At 37.0% G+C, this 20222-nt stretch overlaps 1 pseudogene across 1 annotated transcript; it reads right to left on the bottom strand.

The window, feature by feature from the left end:
- Positions 1–2040: 2040 nt before the first annotated feature.
- On the bottom strand, positions 2041–3613 carry LOC145015083 (tropinone reductase homolog At5g06060-like; annotated as a pseudogene). The gene is made up of 4 exons (XR_013665728.1): positions 3016–3613; positions 2683–2900; positions 2511–2617; positions 2041–2426 (listed from the first exon to the last, which is right to left on the bottom strand). The product of XR_013665728.1 is annotated as a tropinone reductase homolog At5g06060-like (transcript).
- Between the last annotated feature and the right edge of the window lie 16609 nt (positions 3614–20222).

Raw genomic sequence — 20222 nt, 5'->3', positions numbered from 1 at the left:
ATATGTTGTTATCTATTCCTAAGAAATCTATCATACGTCTTAAGCAGTAGCTCAAAATTCTGATAATCGAAGCATGCGATTGAAATCCATCTCTGAACGATCTGAATCAGCTTACTCTTTCTTTAAGTTTCCTTCGATTATCCAAAACATCAAAATGTAATTACATTACATTATGTATTAAGAATCTCAACATAGGAACTTAATAGAGTTAGATAGTGGAATTTACCTAAAGCAAAGTCAAACTTTTTGACTTTTACCATCCTTATGGACTTTCAGGTAAATTTGGCAGCTTTGCAACCAATGCCCCTTCTTTTGGCAAAAGAAACATATGGACTTTTTGGGAATGGTACACGAGACTATCTCAGAGTTAGCCTTTCTCTTTACCATTGGGTACAACGACTTGACCATGGCTGATCCCTTTCCACTGGGAAGAGAAAGCTTTTCTGGATTTCTAATGTTACCATTGTCAATGAACTTGATACATCAAAGAGATTGCAAAAAGTTAGATAATTTTGGATCCATGACCTTCCTTCCAATCAAGGAACCTTCAATCTTCAAAGCTTCCTTCACAATGAGCAAAACACCCACTAAAACCTCTCAAGGGTTCAAGAACACCACCAAGAAAGCTTAAGGGATGATTTAGGGTTTAAGGAGGTTTGGGGGCTAGTAAAGAGGCCATCCATAAGGTCTTAAGGTGTTTATATATGGTACAACACAAATAAATTAGGGTTTCATGAATTCCTCGTACGCCCAACGTACGAGGCCGAAGCTTCGCGATCCAATTGCTGACTACGCTCATCGTATGCCAAGGTACGCCCCGCGAAAGGGCCCTCGCAAGAGTACGCCTTGCATACTCCCTATATACGCCTCACGTACTAGGGTTTTTCCCAAAACCCTTAATTCTTCTGAAGGCCATAACTTCTTCATTATATATTTGTTTCTGAAGATCCTTATTACCATGAAAAGGCAACGAGAAGCTCTACACTTTTATTATCTCAAAATTGCCATAAAGTTTCCAGAATAGAAATCCAATTTCCATAAAAGTTCGAGCTGACATTTACTAAAATAGGTCCAAATCTCATTTGCATTTTTATCATCTAGATTTACATCACCCATATCCAAAATAGGTCCATATCTCATTTCCTCAACGGTTTTAAGCCTGATAATTCCCGATCTTTGGTCACCACCTCGAAATAGGAAACGATTCGGAACATGGTGTTACACAAAATCAATTATGTCAATGTAAATTAACAAGTATGGGTATGTAAATTAAGAACAAATTCAAAGTACAACTAACTTGGGTCAGTCGATTGGAATAATAACATACTAAGGATAGGAAGCATGGCTAGTTTAACCATCAAGAATATGTAAGAATAAGATCACATATCATTGAAACATACTAAGGACAGGAAGCATGGCCAGTTTAATCAGTGTTGATTGTAGGCAATGCTTATTTTACTAATATGCAGTAGGGTTGGTGTGTGAAGGTTATGACGTGGTTTTGAAAAACCAATTCACAATTTTTGAGGTTTTTGTTTATAAAATCGATTGTGTGAAGCTCTTTTCTAAAATCAGATTCATTCGATCAACATGTAGGGTTGACAATTAGGTGGGTGACTCTAGGGCAAGAGGCCAGAGATGGAGTTTAACTAGAATTACATTTTTTACATCGCCGGATAAGACACTGTCCTTCCGGAAAGAAGAATAGTGGACAAGATAGGGTTACTGTTTGCATGCATTCTAGTTGGAAAAGTGGTGGTATATGGGTTAACGGGTCCCATTGAATTAATCATATTATTTAATTAGAAAACAATAAAAAAAACTTTAATTTAAATAAAAAAGATATAACTGTCTTGTTATCTTTGTTAGCGATCAACCGCGCAACAAAACTATATAGATCCGGGTTAATAAAATAACACTCAAGTTATCCCAAAATATAGATATCATTCAGATAATTTACTCTTTATTAAATTGATTATTATTTTGTGATTTATGTTAAAAAGTTGACATCAACTAACCTTTTAAATCATTTTAGTGCTTAAATAACCCTCAAATAGAGTACAATGAAATTACTATCATGCTTAAATTTTCTCAACCATCAAACTTCAATACAAAACTATATTCTTGTGTTTTTGTATTTATGCAAACATGGTGTTTGTTTCGAAACACAATAGCAAGTAATATTAATTGAAAAAAGAAACGAAGTCCACAAGCATTCGCTAAAAGACCCTACATTACACTTACGGAAAACCGTTGACTGAAGATCCTCCATCAACAGCAATGGTTTGCCCAGTGATGTAAGAAGCAGCAGGTAAGCAAAGGAAGGCGACTAGAGATGAAACCTCATTGGCTTCCGCAATGCGTTTCATAGGAGTTCTTGACACCACAGCATCCACAAACTCCTTACCATCAGCACCCTACAAATACTAAACAAAGATACGTACACGAATCCACCATTAATTATCAATCAGTACACACAAAAAAAAAGGAAGATGAACAAGATCAATTACATTTTCAATAAGGGAGGTTTTAGTGAACCATGGTGCTACACAATTACTCCGAATGTTATCTTCAGCCCATTCACAGGCTAAATTCTTTGTAAGCTGATTCATTGCACCTGTACATGTAAACCAGACATCAGATACACATATAGAGTTGCACGTTGGGACAAATTAACCATACCTTTAGTAGCACTGTAAACAGACCCAACAGAAACATGAACCAGACCTGCAACAGATGAAATGAACACAATGTTTCCCACTCCAGAAGCCTTTAAAAGAGGATGTGCAAGTTGAGACATATGGTAATAAGATTCGAAATTGGTTCCCATAAGCGTTGAGTATTCTTCTGCTGTATACTCTATAGTAGGTTTCACTATACTAATCCCAACGTTGTTTATTTACAGGAAACATTTATGTTATTGTTATGGAAGTAAGTGTTCTGATAACTGCTCAAGTTAAAAAAAAAAAAAAAACGTGAGTATTGGGCAACAATGGAAGAAGTCAAGAACTTACAAGGATGTTGAGCTTGCCACCGAAAAGAGACGAAACTTTTTCAACGAGGTGTTCCCGTTGGGGACGAGAAGATAAGTCGCAGACAGATCCAGTGACGATGAAGCCCTTCTCCGACCATTCTTGTAAGCGTTTATTGAGTTCAGACTCGTTACGTGAGCATGTGTGTACTCTTGCCCCTAACTCAGCGAGTTCCTCCACCACAGCATAGCCGATTCCACGAGTACCACCGGTGACCAGAGCACTCATTCCAGCTAGCGACCATCTGGAATTTCCGACGACGTGACTGGAGAAGCTTGCCGGTATCGAGGTCATGCTTCAAGTGTGTAGGTTATTTCCTTTCGATGTCAGTGATAATCACATTAACCCAACCAAGCAGCAAATTAACCATTATTTTTGTTTGCGAAATTAACTCCAAAGGCACGGCATCACACGGTGTTCATGCACAATGACACATTCAAATAGTGTGTCAATGTTTACCAGCCGCAAAATGGGTATTATATGTATAATACTAGGGATATTTTTCGGGCCATGCTTAGCATGACCCACGGTGGTTTCTAATGTCAAAGACGGGTATGGTGTCGATAGAACAAAATCAAGTATGATGCTACAATACACAAATAATTACTGAAATTATATTCGTCGTAATAGAAGGTTTAAGTACAACCATGGAATCAGTAGAAGTCGAAAGTACAACTCCTATGTACAAATGAAATTTTCAAAATACAATGCCTTAATGAAATCTTGAAAGCATAATGACTTAATAGGTAGAAATAAGTGTTATAATACATAAAAAACAATCAGAAGCTCCCATTCCAGGCCATTTCCATTTGGGTCCTTAGAGTTGTCTCCTGTCCAATTACGACAAGGTAAACAAATTAGAGCATAATGAATTAATTATATATGAAATCAGTAAATTGTGAAAAATTTTACCACTTGATGAAAAGTTTGTAATATCTTCAACCACAAAGGAATGGGAACACTCATAAAAGTAATGTTAAATAGCTTTGAAACAATGTTGAAAATTGATAGAATCCAAATGTACATAGCCTCTTAATGATACATATTTTTCATTCTATAACATAATATATATATATATATATATATATATATATATATATATATATATATATATATATATATATATATATATATATATATATATATATATATATATATATATAAGAAAATGTTGAGTGTACTAAAACCCTGAGTTATATTACATAATTTGCTAATGTAAGCTTTCTTTATTAAAAGGGCTAAAGATTTAAAGGACTACCCCGTGAGTGATGTTAATGGATGTGCAATACATACCTGAGCATGAACTTGATTTAGAATCATGCTATTCTTAATTTCTATAGAATCGACTTGAAGCACCATGATAAGAAAATGAAGATCAAATATAGAATTAGATATTTAATAAAGGAAAATTTGACAGAAAAACGTAAAGACCTCATAATGATTGTTTTTATGTGATCTTTGACTAATAGTAAAAAAATAAAATATCTTATGATAACAACGATTAAAATAACAACAAATAATTTAAAAAGGTAATGTAAGTGTAGTGAGTTTGAAATAAGTAGTTTAAGATTGTTTTTGGCCAAAAATCCTATACGGGAAACTAAAAAAAAACTAATATAATAAAAGTATAAAACAACTAAACAATATAGACATCATGGTATATAAAAACATCAAAGTAGCATAAATAAAATGATCAAAAACGGACTTGGTTACTAATGATTTTATTCTTAATGAAGAAATGATTGTGTTGGACATTTGTCATGCTGACCACAAAATAATCTCAAATACCATGCCAATTAGCTTCAATGAAAGGCATAGAAGCTTGGGATGTGGTAGAAGCCTTGCAAAGTATGTTTAATGATAATGAAGGTCGTTAAGGTATTTTAGCAATATCCACTCTTAGAATGGCTGGCAAAGTAAGTGATTTATTCTTTTTGAGTTATTTTATTTTATTAATTTACACTCTTTTTATGCACTTGATATTCTTGAATATATCATTGTGCTTTAGAAAATTAGAATCTATAAATAGGTTCCGAAAATAAATTTGATATCAAGGTATTGAACTATTGAATGTTCTTAATAAGGAAAATTTTGGGATAATTAATTTTGCTTACTTCTGTTTCATGATGAAGCTGAGAAATGTGAAATGGATGCCAAGGTGCTTGTATATGATCTTTCATATCATAAAGGGAGCTAATTCCTGAAGATTTGTAAAACACATATGGGAAGTATAGTTTTCATAATAATTATGGTTGAGGAATTTTAACAAACAACTTATATGCTTACCAAAAAAAATAATCATTGCATCATGAGAAATTAAATTGCCTCCTACCTTTTATTCCTATAATTATTCCTACCCACTAAAATTATGACAAATCATCATTCAATTTAATTGTATTTGATATATTCCTAATATAATCTTAATGATTTAGTTTAAAAAATATGGAAAGATGACACTTGTCATAATTTTATTTGGTAGGAACATTTGTATTTCGATGTTAGGGAGGCAGGTCGACGACGTGGTGGATTAAGGGAGGACAAAGGACGATGTATAGCGGCACTGTCCCAAGCCACAGTTGTATTCATACCATAGGAAGAAGACGATTTTGGAGCGGTGGCTTTTGAGAGAGAATGAACAAAAGAGAGAGAATAAGAAGGTAGAGACAGTGATATCTTGAGGAGTAAGCACCAGAGATAAACCTGAAGGGTTTCTTGGGAGACGGGAGCATCATCGGTGGTGGACGACAACTTTTCTTAAGCATCTACAGCAGCCACATGTTTAGCTCCGTGGAAGGTGTGCATCGGTGGAGAAAGGCGGTGAAATAGGCGATTGAACTTCACTGAAAAATGCTACTCTCATTTTCACGCGCTAAAGGAGAGGGGTAAGTGAAATGCACGCAATCTTCTTATGCAAAGAAGGTTTTTGTATATAATAATGATATTATATTTCTAATAAATAAAATCTATGCATAATGTATTATTCTAAATCTTATTATATTTCCTGTAGTAATTTATGTTTAATAGAATATATCTACGTGCGTAAGTGATAGGGGTGAGCAAAAACCGAACCGACTAAAGAAAAACCGATAAAACCGCAATAAACCGCAACCGAAACACCGAAACCGATGCAAAAACCAATGATACGGATTTAATTTTTGCAAAAACCGAAGGTCAACGGTGCGGTGCGGTTTCTATCCTAAAAACCGGTCCATCAAAACCGAACCGCATCGCAAGCGTGTATAATAATAAATCAATCAATGTTTATTATATACATTCTATTTAAAATAGTTATAAACGATAATATATTTATTATATGTTTATTTTGTGTTTGTATGAAACTATATGGCGTGCAAAAGAAATGTTCTATTGTTAGCCAAACGTACTAATCGATTACATGTAATAAGCTTGTAACAAATTAAGTCAAAATCAACCAACCTTCAATCATTAATTAGTTTGTGAGAGTAGTCACAAGTTGTATTTTAAGCGACTTACAATTTTTGATTATGTAATTTTGTTTTGAGCTGAAAATGAATGTATTAAAAAAAACAGCACAATACAAGCTTATATGCACATGGTTTTCAGTTCTTACAGTTTTAAAAAACCGCACAAAAAAACATAAAAAAAACTGCACCAAATTCTTAACACGGTTTAAAAACCGAAACCGCACCGATACAAACCGAAACCGCATTTAAAAACCGAAAAACCGAACCATTGCAAAACCGCACCCAACGGTTTTAAAAATGCAAAAACCGCACCATGCGGTTTGCGGTTCAGTTTAGTCTGAAAACCGCACCATGCTCACCTCTACTAAGTGAGCTATGCTTCTCGTGATTTATTCCAAATCGACTTGCTAATTAAAGTTCAACTCAAGATCATGTTAAATGCTATTGAGCTCCTTTGTTAAAGGAGCTCATTCCTAAATAAGCACGGTTAAAATCACGATAAGACTCTAAATTAGATATTAAAACACTAAGAAACTAATTTATAACGGGTAGAAACCAGGGTAAAAAATATAAAAATAATTTTAATTAAATTTTAACTTAACTATTGAGCAACAATAATAATAAATTTAATAGCTAATAAATATATAATGATTGGTTGAAATTACAAAAACATAATATGTTTAATAAAATCATAATAAATATATAACCACTTATGATCACTATATATAAACATATTTGAAAAAAGAATAATGCATATAAATCATTTTATTAAATATAAAACTAATGAGTTTGTATTAAACATTATGATATTTAATGTTTTTAAAAAAGTTATATAAAAACTTCATATAATTACTTAATATACATATTTTATTAACATATGATAATAACAATATTAATATGATATAACATCATAAAGCAACTCATATAACTTCAAAAGAAAATAAAGAGGACGTACATGATTTTGAATTAAGCAAGAAAAGATAAAAACGTTTGTTTTGATTAACTGTAAAAAATAATTAAAAATATTCTTATGTTAAAACCAAAATAATAATAAAAACTAACCAAAACGAATGAATAACTCATGTTTATTTTTAGCTTTTTTACTTGTTTTCTTTTCCCCAAAATGTGAAATTGGAAAAAGCCATTTCTTTCTTCTCTTCTTAGCAATACGCATGTACGCACCGTAAGGACAAAATCACACCACCGTTCTTCAATTGATGGTTGGTAAAAGTTCAGAGCAGATGTTCGTTTCTCTCTTCACTCATTTTGAATCGGCATGAGTGAAAGAGTAAGAAAGTGCAACGGAGAAAACTCTATGATCGTTCCTTATTCTCGTTCATGATGGCTTGTTTCCTGGGAGGGTGCTACATGAGCAATCATTGGCGGCGGTACTGAGTAGGTGGTGATGGTTTTGCAGTGTTGTTGTTGGGTGTTAGATGAAGGCTAGTTATTGTAGAAACCCTAGTATATTGCTTATATGTTACCAGTCCATCATAATCTAATTCTTGATTTCATCTGGCAACGCTTCTTCGAGGTCAGTGCTAAAAACATTTTTGTAGCATTACATCATTATCCCCTTCTTCATTTCTATATCATCTGATTAGATTTAAATAAAATTGAATAGCTGAATACTTAGCTTGATTCGATCAATATTTAATTACTATAAACATAAATGAATTAGGGGTGTTTGGATGTACTATTTGAAATCGATTATAACAACTTTCTATTTTATTTGAGCTCCCTTAACTTCATTGATAATATTTTAAGTTTGAACATTTTCATAGATCCTTCTTAAATATTAAATTGTTGGGATTTGTTTGTTTGTCTGTATGTCCATAGAGTAATCAAACATTCATCTATATATTTATTACCTAATGTTCTATGAATTGATTCTTTATCTTTATCATCATCAAATTTCAAAACAATAGCATTCAAATTGTCTGTTATCTTGTGAAACAATTTAAGTGTTGATTGTGAAACGATTTAAGTGTTGATTGCAGGTAAATTGTTGTGAATCAATCATGATTGAAGCCGAAAAATTACTACCTCAAGAAGCTCTTAAAATTACAACAAACCAGAGATTTGTTATTTTATAAGATTAGATTGGTATTAACCCTAAAAGATTTATTATTGTAGATGTAGCATTTAGTCACATGATTGCATCGGGCACGGCCCGACATCGGAACGTAATCCTTCAAAAGATAAACCTACATCAGGCACTTCCCGGCATCGGACCTTAGTCCGGAACATACTAACATACATATACGGGCCGACATTGGCGCTTTCGACTCATTCATACAGGAGGAAAACTCACCTCGCAAAGGTGAATGCAAAATCTCACGATATGAAATCTCTAACGGCTGCTCTAACATCATCCCGAGTTATTAGTGCAAAATAACACTTAATCAAAATCCAATAATCATTCTTAGGGTAAAATAACCATTTTACCCCTTATCTAATATACTCCATGACCTAGGCCCAATTCCATAACATGAAAGGCCCAATTCTAGATAGCCTTTCCAAGCCTATTAATGGTCTACACATGGACCAATTTTCTAAATTGGGCCCACCTCCTCAAATGGGCCTTCCCTTAAGCCCAAAAATATTATCAGCCCCATATAACTTATTTTTGATTGCCCAGTATGGTCCATAATAGCAAAGTCCATGGAATGGCCCAAACCGAGGCCCGAATGGAGAAAAACCCATATCCAATGAGTATGCGGGGCGTTCTCCTCTGTACGCTAAGCTTACAGCTTGCATGGCTTGTACGTTGCGCGTATGGGCTTGTACGCCCATCATACTACCATGTTAAGCCATAATCTCCAGAAGAATTAATCCCTTCAGACCCTAAGTTCCACACACAAATCTAAGTGTAATAAAGTGTCTTAACCTATAAAGTTGATTACGTGGTGGCTTGTAAACCCCCAAATGGACCTATACTTGAAATATGGCAATCTACATCCATAGAAATGACTAAAACTCATGCATGGACACATTAAGACCTTCAAGATGGTAAATTTTCTGTCTTTGGGACCCAAATAGCACAAAGGGTGGCAACCTTAAGCCTAGAAACAGAGTTGGAACCATAAAGCTCCATTCTTGGGACCAAAAAGTTCCAAAACCCCATTACAAATGATCTAAGCATTCATGAGGCAAGTTTTGAGCATTTTACCTCAAATTAGCGCTAAATGATGATGATGTCTCAGATCCTTATGCTCAAGCTACCCAAGGTCTTCTTTGCTAACTTCCTCTTTCTCCTTCCAAGCTCTAAGCCACGAAATGGACTTCTTAAGATCATGATCACTCAAAGATAAAGAATATTAGGTTTTCTAGGGTTTCTAAGTTTGAGAGGCTGGTAAGGAGGATAGGGATTGGGTCATAATGATGTATATATATGAATTAAAACCTAAAAATTAGGGTTTTGGGTAAGCTTGTGTACGTTGCGCGTTCGCCTTGGTACGTTGCGAGTAAGTGCATCAACCCCTGCATCCAACACACTTACTACGCCCCACGTACACCAAGCTTATGCCCTACATACATCTTCCGTCAGCCCATAAATATGACATCCAAATCAATAAAGGTCCAAATCAATAACTCAACATTAATATCATAGTCCAATAATTAATTACAAAAATTAAATAATTATCATTACCTCAATTCATGGTGTTACAATTCTCCCCCACTTGAATCATAATTCTTCCTCGAAGTCTGCTTCCCTGAGCGACTCCGGATAGTGATCCCTCATCTCGTCCCCGGGCTCTTAACTCCACACGGACCCATTTTGGTGCAACCATTACACCTTCACCAGCTCCAACCTCTTGTTCCTCAACTCATTCGTCTTCCTGTCAAGAATGGCTACTGGTCTCTCGATGTAGTTTAGGTTGTCATCCGCCTAAATATCCTCTAAAGGCACAACTACGGAGTCATCCACTAAGCACTTTCGCATCCAGGAGACATAAAAAGTGTTTTGGACCTGACTCAGTTCTGCTAGAAGATCCAAACTATAAGTAACCCGGCTCACCCGGGGCAAAAACCCTGAACGAACCGATGCACCTGGGGCCCAGGTTTCCCTGCTTCTTGAACTGGATGAAACATTCCCAAGGTGACACCTTCAGGAGGACCATAGCCCCTACCTGAAACTCTAGCTCTGATCGACGATTATCGGTATAGTTTTTCTGCCAACTCTGAGCAGATTGAAGCCTGCTTTGGACCTACTGGATCTTCTCCATGGTCTCAAGTACCACCTCAATACTCCTTATGACTTTTTGACCGACCTCACCCTAACAGATTAAGGACCTACACTTCCTCCCATAGAGTATCTCGAAGGGAGGTTTGTCTATGCTAGTATGATAACTGTCTATGCACACATCATGTCCTTGAGAGTCTGAATCGTCCTTTCACTCTGCCCATCCGTCTAAGTGTAAAAGTCTGTACTAAATTAAAGACAAGTACCCATATCGTTATGAAACTACTTCTAAAACATGGAAGTGAAACGAACATCTCGGTTTGACACAACCAACACCGACACTTCATGACGTGCCACCAGCTCACATACACAGATCTCGGCTAGCTTCTCGTCCACTATAATCTCTTGGATCGGGATGAAATGAGAACTCTTGGTCAAGCAATCCACGATGTCCCAAATCGAATAGACTCCATGTATGGTCCTGGGAAGCTTCGTGATAAAATCCATAATGATATCTTCTAATTTCCATATGGTAATGTCCAACGGTTACATCATGTCGTGAGATCGTTAGTGCTCGGCCTTGACTTTCCTGCAAGTCAAGCACCCCTCCACATACCATGTTATGTCCCACTTCATGCAGGGTCGCCAATAATTAGGGCGAAGATCCCGATACATCTTCATCTCCCCGGGATGGATGGAGAATCTCGAATTGTGAGCCTCCTCCATCATAAACTGGTGTACACCGCCCTAGTAAGGAACCCATATCCTCCGATGTTGGGTCAACAACCCACGACCATCATAATCGAATGAAGCTACACAGCCTATGATCTGCTCACACTTCTAGCGCTCTTCCTTCATACCCTCGACCAGTGCTTTCCAAATCTAGTCTAGCAACGGAGCTATCACTGTCACTATCAGACATATATCTTGAATCAGAACCGCAACCGCCTTGTGGCTAAGAGCATAGGCCATCACATTGGCCTTCCCTGGGTGGTAAAGGATCTCACAGTCATAATCCTTTACGGCGTCCAACCAACGATGCTGCCTCATGTTCAAATTCGGTTGAACCATTACGTACCTCAAGCTCTTGCGATCCGTGTAAATGGTACAACGTACCCTATAGAGGTAGTGTCCCCAAATCTTTCGGGCGAAAACCAAAACTCCTAGCTCCAAATTTTGTGTCAGATAGTTCACCTTGTGAGGCTTCAGCGGCCTCGATGCATACACAATCTCGCAAACTTGTTGAATCAGTACTGCACCCATACCCGTGATCGAAGTGTCATTGTAAACCATGAAATTGTCAACACCCTCTAGTAAAGTCAGAATCGGTGCCTCACACAACCGCTGTCTGAGAGTCTCGAAAGCTGCCTGCTACTCAGGCCCCCAACGGAATGTCACCGACTTCTTGGTCAGTCATGTCAATCGAAAAACAATCTTAGAGAAATCCTGGATGAATCTTCGAAAATAACCCGCCAGACCAAGAAAACTCTGAATCTCAGATGGAGACCTCGGAGCCTCCCACTGCATCACGACCTTTACCTTGGCCGGATCGACTAGAATACCCTTCTGGTTGACAAGGTGACCTAGAAACTGCACCTTGCACAACCAGAACTCACACTTGGAGAACTTTACGAAAAGTCTCTCCCTCCTCAATATCTCCAGCACCTCCATCAGGTGCTCCTCGTGTTGCTCCTGAGTCTTGGAATAAACCAAGATATCATCGATGAAGACTATCACAGAACGGTACAACATTGGTCTGCACACACAGTTCATGACATTCATGAGCACGACATGAGCATTGGTAAGACCAAATGGCATCACCACGAACTCAAAATGACCATAGCGGTTTGAAAGGCTATCTTCTGCACATCATCGTCCCTGACTCGCATCTGGTGATAACCCGATCACAGATCAATCTTGGAGAACCAAGATGCTCCCTGAAGGTGGTCGAACAAATCGTCAATCCTCAGGACGGGATAACAGTTCTTCATCGTCATCTTATTCAACTCTCGGTAATCTATGCACATCGATGTGACTCGTCCTTCTTCTTCACAAACAAAATCGGGGCTCCTTATGGTGAATTGGTCGGACTAATAAATCTCTTTTCTAACAGCACATGCAGCTGTGTAGACAACTCCTGTATATGGTGCCTTGGCTATCGGAGCCGCACTAGGAACTAGGTCAATCCTAAACTTTACCTGCCTCTCCGGAGGTACCCCATACAAATCTTTTGGGAACACGTCTGGGTACTCCCGTACGATCGGTACATCATCCATGGGTGCATTACCCTTATACCGCGTATCCATCACATAGGCAATATAACCTACGAAACCTTGTTGTACATAGCATCTCGCCATCGCTGTTGAACACAAAGTCGGTCCACACTACTACCTCTTGTCCTTAATCACCAAACCTCCCCCACTTGGGGTCCAAATTCCTACAAGTTGTTGCTCGTAGTCGATCACTGCCCCATTGGGGCTCAACCAGTCCATACCCATAATACCTTATTTCCTCGTAGGGGAATAGCGACTAAATCCATGGAATACTGCTCATCGAATAACTACAATGTACACCCCATGTGAACCCTCACAGCCTGTATTTTCCTGTTATCCGCGATCTTTACATCAAGTGGATATTCCAGCTCCCCCGGAGCTCCAATAAATCGCTTGCTAAGCGCGAGCGATACAAAAGATTGAGTAGCCCCCAAATTAAATAATACCAGAGCAGATTTGTCGTTCACTAAGAACGATCCTATAATGAAACACATAAACATAAGCAACAATGAATATAAATAAAGTGATAAGGAGAAGATACATACCTGTCACAACATCAAGAGTTACACGTGCTTCATCTTCTATTAGCTGGAAGCTTCTGCTCTTCGCCACAGGTGCCTCTGCACGATCCTGATGATCATCTATAATCCTCAATGTAGCAGGAGCGGGTGCCACCACCTGTCTTGCTGCTGCTAAACTCAGGAACTAGGACCTCTTGTGGCCCCTCTGATTGCACTGGAAGCAAATCAAGTCTGATACTGTGGTGGTGGCGGTAGCAATACAGTCACTGCTGACATGACCAGCTCGCTCGCACTTAAAGCAGCCTGAACTATCCGCCTTGCACACCCGCTCGTGCATCTTGCCGCATTTGCCACAACGGTTGCAGCCCTACTAGCACCTCGATCTTTGATTTGATACCTTGGGATTTTTGCCCGAACTCCCTGTCTGAACCCCTTCTGGTTTCCTCTTCTTCTCAATCTCCAAATCCAGCTCCCTCTCCCAAGCCCTCGCTATCATATCCTCTAGTGGAATGAGAGAATGTGATGTTCAAATTATGCATTTGAGAAAGGTAAAGTGAATGACACAATTGTTTACAAGGAAAGCCCTTGATCCTTGCTTGGATCTTCGACACAAAACCTTGGGAGGTGATAATGTTCACCTGCCTTGATGATTTTATTAATATAAATTGATGATTACAGAGAGTATTACAGTAAGAACAAGTGAAAAAAGTTCATAGAGCAAGCTCAGAGTAAGTAGCGTGTGCAGTGTGAGAGATACATGTGTCAATTGATAGTCTAAACTAGCTAAGAAGTTTTCCGATATTCCCGGGATCCTCTATGACCAGCTTTGTAAACATTGATTGACTTAGTATTTCGGGTTTTAGCATAGTTGAGACAAAACTATGTTGACAAGTCTTCTCTTAACTATTTATGCACATATGTTAGTTAAGAACGAAATATAACCATAATAAATGTTAGTAAATAATAATTACGGTAATAGTTAGGATCCTGAGATATTTGAGGATCTTGAATATCTGAGATGACATTTGAGGATCCTAAAAACATTGAGGATCCTGGCCCTAACATGTGACATACCCAATTTCACGGCCAGAAAATGTCGATTTTTTATGCTTTCTTTAAAATAATAGTATCCTTTTGAAGATTAATATTGCAGAATTTGTTCCCGGAAATATAATATATATATATATATATATATATATATATATATATATATATATATATATATATATATATATATATATATTATCAAATCATTTATGAAGAAATGTATTTTAACTATATTAAAAACGTAGGAATGTCATCATCAATACAGTACATAAGCATAAAAAGAAATAACATAGGCCTTACAAACATCTATTACTCTACTGGCCTTGGTGCCTTAGATCCTGTAAGTACAGTAACAAAAACTCACCTCTATTTGATGAATCACACTGAAAGTCTCCGACTGCTGGCTTACTAAAATCCTCGCGCTATCACAATAGAATAATCATCCAATTAGTACTTTGATTACAATCTAAGTTAATGGTCCATTATTATGGTTAATGGCCACTTTATCCTTTCCTTAGTTGGGCTAAGACGCAAGCCCAAATCTTGATCCAAAAAGGCCTAATCACTAAATAACCATCCAAGGCCAATAATTGGACCAATTTACAAATTAGGCCTTACACTAAATTCCAATCCTTCACTTGGCCCAAACCTTTAACACTCAGATGCTCCAATAAGGACCCAAACATTTAAGCCAAAAAAGGTGGGCCAACTTGATGCCCAAAAATTGCAAAGCTTACGGACTAAGTATGCGGGGCGTACACAGCTGTACGCTAAGCGTGCTCGCATTGTGTCTTGTACGCCCAACGTACTCCTCCTGTTTAACAATTTTACCCATTAAGCTCTTAATACCTTAAGATAAGATTCCAAAATGTAGATCTGACTTCCTTGAGCTAGAATAACACGTAAAGTTGCTAACTTTACGTTCATGCATGGTTAAATGAAACTTTTAAGCTTAGAAATGACTTAATAAATGGCTTAATACATGCATGATTACTAATACCCCATAAATTTGGCAACTTTATGCCTAGGAAGACTCTAACAAGTTCATATCTAATGAAATGATCCATTCAAATCGTCCCAAACCACCAATCCAAACAAAAGGGACCAAAAGTGTGCCAAATCAACCCATAAAGAAAAGTATACATTGACAAGTCAAGGTTTGGAATTGATACCTTAGGAAGCTTGCAATGTGATGAAGGGTTTTGGATGTTAAGTCTCCTACCAAGCTATGAACTTCACTCTCTTCTAGGTTAAGGGGATGTTTAGGGTTTTCTTGAGATTTAGGAACAAGAAATGAGGCCAATCCTAAAGGTTAAGGATGAATATATATGGTGCAATACCCCATTTTAGGGTTTCAAGAAGTCACGCATACACCTAGCATACATAAGCGTACGCTTAACGTATGCACCCGGTGTCCCGATCCTTCTTGAGCTAGTATGCTAAGTGTGCCAAGTGGTACACCCCAGGTACTGGCTTCTCAGCTAGTACACTACGCGTACCAAGTGGTACTCCCCGCGTACTACTCCAAGGGATAAAATGTAACTTTTGAATTAAAGAAGGGTTAAAGTGAACATACCAAGATCGGGGTGTTACAAGTAAAGCCAATGGTGTACTAAAAATAAACATTACCCAAAATGGACAAGATTTTACTGAACTAAGGCTTGAGTATAGCTCTATCCTTCTAAAGTATTTTTCCGCCAAATTTCATGTCACTAGTAGAACTTTGTACATAGAGGAACGTGATTTGTCACAAAAAGGGAGGGGGGGGGGGGGCAAGAAAGGAAATTTATGCAAATATAGTGTGGTTAAAAAAACCACAAGTTTCCTTAATCATTACATTGATTAGGTGTGATAGATTCCATTTTATGTATTTTTATGGTAGTTTTTATTAGCATTTTGCATCATATTTTATGTCTTTTTGTGTGTATTAGTTTAAATAATGTTTTTCTCATGTTTATCGCTAGAATTCTTGTACTACTCATGTAACACCCGGATTATCAGGTACAAGGTTTATGGCTTAAAAGATAACTTTTTTTTGAAACTCTTTGAGTTGATGGTCTCAACTCGACGTGTAGGAAGTTCTCTACTGGTCGAGTTGGGAGGCAAAACTCCACGAGTTGACAGCTGATTATGAAACCCTAATTTTCAGGGTTTTTTCACGCTATTTTATAGAACTTACAACTCAAGGTCGGCCTCCCTCATCGTCCTTTCAGTCCAAAGAAATCCCTAAAATCGTGCTAACCTCCCATTTTGAGAGAATGAGCCTAAAGAGTGTTTGTTAGTGCATTTCATGAAGAAGCTTGAAGTAATTAATGCATAGCTGAAGGAAGAGGCTGTAGATCCGACATTTACACTGTTGTAGCAACCATTTGGAGGTAAAAAATTCTTTACCTTGACCCCTTGTTTCTAAGATCTTCTCCCATGGAAGTTTAGTGCCTTTCCGGCCCATTTGGAACAATTTTCGGAGTTGAGCATGATTTGAAGTTGTGACTTCAGATCTGGACACCTCTAGGCCTCTTTGGGCCTAAAGACTCAAGCTTTATCAATCTTTGGCCATCCTCCATGTCTTAAGCCCCTGATTAAGCTTCATATGAGTGTTTTAACCCCTTTAATTCCATGCATGGACGTAAATTTAGCAAGTTTATGTGGTATCATAACCTTAGAAGACTAGATCTATAGTTTGGAGCTTTGGTTTTGCTTAAAAGTGTCTGAATGTGTACAGACTGGGAAAAATCGACAAGTAGCTTAACCAACTCGATGAGTGGAGTCGGGTTTTCCCGCTTTCTGGATTTTGAGTGGACTCGACGATTGGTGAGATAACTCGACGAGTTGATTATGGTTTTGGCCGATTTTTCTGAGCACTGAAGGAACTTGATGAGTTGCTAGATGCACTCGACGAGTTGGGTCAATATGGACTGTTGACCTTGACTATTGACTTTGACTTTGACCATGGTTGAACAAGTTTGACTTCTAATGGTATTTTGGTAATTTGGAATTTTGATGGAATTAGTCATGTTGGTTATAGGCGGTTGTGTTCGGAGCGGTGATTTAAGACCTTGATTTTTTCAGTTCAATTCGGGGTTATGAAGTGAGTTCTCCTCACTATACTAAGGGTCTAAGGCACCAAGGCCGGCCCATTGGATTGATATTCTAATAGTTATTGATATGTTGAGAATGAGTTAGATATGGATGCTAGTTTGATATACTAGTCTAATAGATATGTAGGACTACTTGTGATATTGTTTGATTATCTGTATGTGTATTTATTTGTTACATGTCGACATGTTGTATGAGTTGGGTTGAGGATGTACTGCTTCGATCGGTAGCCAACAAACCCTGGAGTCTGCCAGATATAAGTTGATGGCCAGGGAGGGCATGCCAAACTCATACTGAGGACTCATATGCTTTCCAGATACGAGCTGAGGGTCGTACATGTCATACCAAACTCGTACTAAGGGCTAATCTATTTGTATTCCAGTCGACATGTTGTGTAGGGTGGGTTGAGGTTGTACTGCTCCGTGTTTTAGGCAACAAACATTACAGTATGCGAGCTATGAGCTGAGGCACAAGAGTGCACGCCAGTCTCATATTGAGGACTCCTAAGCATTCCAGATGCGAGCTGATGGCCAAGGGGGGCATGCCAGACTCGCACTAAGGGCTAAACATTATATTCCGAGGACTGAAGGAGCAAGCCAGACATAAGTTGTGGGCTCGATTATGATGTAGGCTCGGGAGCAAGCCATATATGAGCTGTGGGGCTGTAAGGCAAGCCAAACTCATACTGTGGGCTCAAGGGTATTCTAGACCGTAGAGTTGTGGACCCGTTACATGCTATTATTGTTACTATGTGAATTGTTTGTTATGTATCGGTATATTGGGGGTAACTCATTAAGCCTTCGAGCTTACAGTTGTGGATTTTTGTTTCAGGTACTTCAGATGATCGTAGGAAGGCGAAGGTGTAACCGTACACATCCTCTTGTTTATGACTTATGATTTTGGGAGACTCTGATATTTGGGAAATGTTTTGGAAAAACTATGATTTGTAAACAATTTATGAATTTGGGTTGATTTTAAAAAGTTTAAAATTTTTCATGAATTTTATGGATGTTACAACTCATGTTTTTATGTCATTTTTAGATATTTCGAGTGAAGTGGTACTTTAGAAGCAGCTTGGATGCATATTGGAGTTTAATGGAGCTAAAATACATGAGGAAGCTGGAACATGGGTTAGATTTGCTGATACTTAAATCTTCACATCCGAAACACATGTTTTAGGAAAAACACAATCATGTTTTTCCCTATATGGTCGTGCTTTTGATTGCGATTTACCTTCGCAACTTTTCCAAGCCAAAAATCAAGTTTTGAGACTTCAAAGATAAAACACGATCGTGTATTTCAGTTTTTGTTAGATATAGCAACGTACTTCATAAGTCGGGAATTTTGGAACCTTCGAAGAAAAAACATGATCATGTTTTTTCCAAAAAATTATTGTGTTTTTCTATTTTTCATTCCTGGCATTGTTGGCTTGCGTATAAATACGCCCTATATGTTCAGGTTAAACCCTAGACGTTTCCAGATGACGAAAAACGAATTTTGAAGTCGATTTCTGCATTTTTTTATCACTTACTGAAAATATGAAGGTTGTGGATCATCTCATTCAATCAGTTTAGTAAGACTTAGTTTATTAATGTTTCTTCTTATTGTTTTAGATTAGATTTTAGCCATGTCTGGCTAAATTCTATATTTCAGTTCTGCAAGATCAATAATTTTCATGTAATCATTCATTAGATTTGGTTTTCATTGTGTGATTATATCTAGTTGTTTCGGTTTTGTGCTTAATGAATGTTTGATTTTAGTTCTTTTTAGTCTGATCACCTAATTTATGATTAAATCAATCTAGTTAATCGATTGTTGAAATACATAATTGTTTTTACATAGTGGTAATAAGTAACAAGTATCAGATTGGTTCTGTGTTGTGATTTAATTCTCATATAAACTAAAATTTCATATGTTTACGCTTCAGAGCTTGTAAGAAGTATTGAATATTGCTAGGAATTTTACAAAGATCATAATGTTGTTTTTCTAACTTGATTAAGAGTATGTTTAATTAGGTTAGTAAAGTTAGGATTAACTCAAGAGCTTGTTTTGGTTAATTAATTAGGTTAAAATGAATGTACTAGAGCTTGTTAGTTTTTCTTAGTACCAAATTAGATAGAACACATTTTGAATAACCAGGTATGTGTTGATTGCATCTCTATTACTAAATTTTATTTACTTTATTTTCACTGTTATTTTAGTTTTAATTAATATTTAGAATCCCACTTTTTACATTTTCTATTTATGACTAGTGTGTTCCTTGCACAAATAGGCATTGATTTTTAAGTTGTGTCCCTAAGGATTCGAACATGCTTCATTGTGTTATCATTTAGTGCATTAGAGCAATGTTATTTTATTTGTTTAAGATGCTTGTGACAGGGTTTTAACAAGGTGGCAGACAAACCTTGAAGTAGATTTGAAACAACATGTGCACCATGGTCATGAAGAGTACAATAATTATTTCCTAGTAGAAACTGTTGAATAGTAATAAAACTTCAAATTAAATAGAAAAAAAAAACTTTAAAAAAATATATCATATGCTATTTTAATAATTTTTAATTTTTTTAGGGATCTAAGCCACATACTAACACGGTCAAAATGACCATCAATCCAATAAAATTGTA

Source organism: Lactuca saligna, chromosome 9 (assembly GCF_052625555.1).
Source record: "Lactuca saligna cultivar CGN05327 chromosome 9, ASM5262555v1, whole genome shotgun sequence".
In the NCBI taxonomy this organism is placed as follows: domain Eukaryota; kingdom Viridiplantae; phylum Streptophyta; class Magnoliopsida; order Asterales; family Asteraceae; genus Lactuca; species Lactuca saligna.
The sequence above is the reverse complement of the archived record's forward strand: the minus strand, read 5'-3'. Positions and strand labels throughout refer to the sequence as shown.